Raw genomic sequence first — 2,650 nt, 5'->3', positions numbered from 1 at the left:
AGGAGGAGGAGAAGAAGAAGAAGAAGAAGAAGAAGAAGAAGAAGAAGAAGAAGAAGAAGAAGAAGAAGAAGAAGAAGAAGAAAGGGAGGGGGAGGGGGAGGGGGAGGGGGGAGGGGGGAAGAGGAAGGAATATGATACAACTGAAATTAAACAATTAGAAAGGACTTTGGGAAATAGTCGGCCAGCCATCTTACTTTATATGAGGAAATTAAGCCAAAGAGAGAGGAAGTGGTTTGCTTAAGGTCATACAGTGAGTTAATTCCAGACCTGGATCTAGAACCCAGGTCTTCTGACCCCTAACCTAGGGCCCTTTTGCTGTTCTAGATATTATATTTGAAAATATATTAATACTATCCAACATTTATTTTGTGATTACTAGCACTTTACATTTATTAGTAACTCATTAAATTCTCACAGCAACCCTATAAAATAGGCATGACTACTAGCCCATTTTACAAGTAAAGAAACTAAGGCATAGAGAGGGTAAGTCACTTGGTAGAATCCGATCTTGAAACTAGGAATTTTGGCAGAAGGTGCTATGGATAGATGAATGTTTCTTTGATTTTTTTAAGTGAGATATAATTGATACGTAACATATTAACTTTAGGTGTACAACATTATTACATATATAAATATTGAAATGATCACCATAATAGGTCTAGTTAACATTTATTACCAGTTATAATTTTTTTTTTGTAATGAGAACTTTTAAGATTTACTCTCTTAGCAACTTTTTATTTTGTGAATGATGTTTTATGTAGTCATTTTATTTATTTATTTTGTGACACAGAGAGGGACAGATAGGGACAGACAAACCGAAAAGGAGAGAGATGAGAAGCATCAATTCTTTATTGTGGCATTGATTGCTTTCTCATTTGTGCCTTGACCGGGGGGCTACAGCAGACTGAATGATCCCTTGCTCAAGCCAGCCACCTTGGTCTCAAGCTGGTGAGCCTTGCTCAAACCATTTGAGCCCGCGCTCAAGCTGGTGACGTTGGGGTTTCGAACCTGGGCCTTCTGCGCCCCAGTCCGATGCTCTATCTACTGCGCCACCGCCTGGTCAGGCTGGAGTAATTTCATTTACAATTGAAACTCAGAATTCAAAATTAACATCCTTGCCTGTGAGTTTTTTAGAGACACCAGAAAAAGTTTCAACTTTGTGTTCCACTTTGTTCTCCTGATGAAGCTTTCTGAGCCGGCTCATCTAGTTTCCCGCGGATTCTCTTGTCCACAGTACCACTCAGAAACCAAGTCCTCTGGGATCGCATGTGCCGGTAGTCAGTGTGCAGACCCTGGCATGCTTTTGCTTATTCTTTGCACGTTTTTGTGTGTTTTTTTTTGACTTGGCTTAGGCAGAATTTTCTTCAGAGTGATAAAGGCAACGTGCTTCCCACAGAACTTTTTCTCCAATTCGCGTACTAAACTGGACTTAGATTTTCTGGGAAGATTTCAGTTGAAGAATGAGAACAAGGATAATAATAGCTTTCTGACAGCCACCGACTTCAATTTCCTTGGCTGCTGTGATATTCAGCTCTCTTAGCTGGACCTTGAGGTCCGAGTTCATGTTCAGCTCAAGGAGAGCCTGGGAGATGCCAGACTCAAACTGGCCTGTCTTCTCACCCTTGGGCTTCACGATCTTCATGCCGAAACTGAACATGGTCTTCCCCTTGGTGGGCACCAGCCTGGAAATAGGCTAGTCCTGCAGAAGCTCATCAACTCCCTCTCAGCCACTTCCAAAGGTATGATACAGTACTGTTAACTATAGTCCCCATGCTACATGTAACATGCCCAGGACTTACGTATTTTATAACTGGAAGTTTGTACATTTTGACTCCTTCATCCATGTTGCCCACTCTCCCCCCCAACCCTAGCAACCACCCATCTGTTCTCTATAAGCTTGTTTTTTTTTCCCTATGAGTCATATGGCATTTGTCTTTCTCTCTCTGACTTATTTCATTTAGTATAATGCTTTGAAGTTCCACCCAGGTTATTGCAAATGGCAGGATTTTCTTCTTTTTATGGCTGAATAATATTCCATTGTATATATATATTTATATGTTTCACGTTTTCTTTTTCCATTTAGCCATCAATGGGCACTTAGGTTATTTTCATATCTTGGTTATTATGAATAATGCTGCAATGAAAATGGGGTTGCAGATATTTTTTGAGTTAGTGTTTTCATTTCCTTTGACTAAATACTCACAAGTTAAATTGCTAGGCCATCTGGTAGTTCTATTTTTAATTTTTGAGGAACTCCATACTGTTTCTATAGTGGCTTTGCCAATCTCTTATATTTTATGTCTTATTTTGCAATTAAACTATTTTTCTTATTTGGAAATGCTCTTCTTTTTGGGCTAAAATTAATAAAACACAAAAAATTAGTAATACTGAATTATTTTAGATTTTGACTTAGGAGAATAAATTTAACAACAACATCAAAGAGTTACAACTAATTTATTTGTTAATATCCTGATAAAAATAATTCTGTAATAATCATAATAAAATTTTTGCTGCATTCTAATTTATTTGCTTATAGAGAAGATTGAACACATTAAAATCTCTTGCTTCAGGCCCTGGCCGGGTTGGCTCAGTGGTGGAGCGTCGGCCTGGCGTGCGGAAGTCCCAGGTTTGATTCCCGGCCAGGGCACAC

General features: G+C 39.0%; 1 pseudogene; it reads right to left on the bottom strand.

Moving 5' to 3' along the window:
- Positions 1–1,093: 1,093 nt before the first annotated feature.
- LOC136397737 (small ribosomal subunit protein eS7-like) lies at positions 1,094–1,675 on the bottom strand (annotated as a pseudogene).
- Between the last annotated feature and the right edge of the window lie 975 nt (positions 1,676–2,650).

Source organism: Saccopteryx leptura, chromosome 3 (assembly GCF_036850995.1).
Source record: "Saccopteryx leptura isolate mSacLep1 chromosome 3, mSacLep1_pri_phased_curated, whole genome shotgun sequence".
Classification (NCBI taxonomy): Eukaryota; Metazoa; Chordata; class Mammalia; order Chiroptera; family Emballonuridae; genus Saccopteryx; species Saccopteryx leptura.
This window is presented reverse-complemented; position numbering and strand designations above follow the sequence as displayed.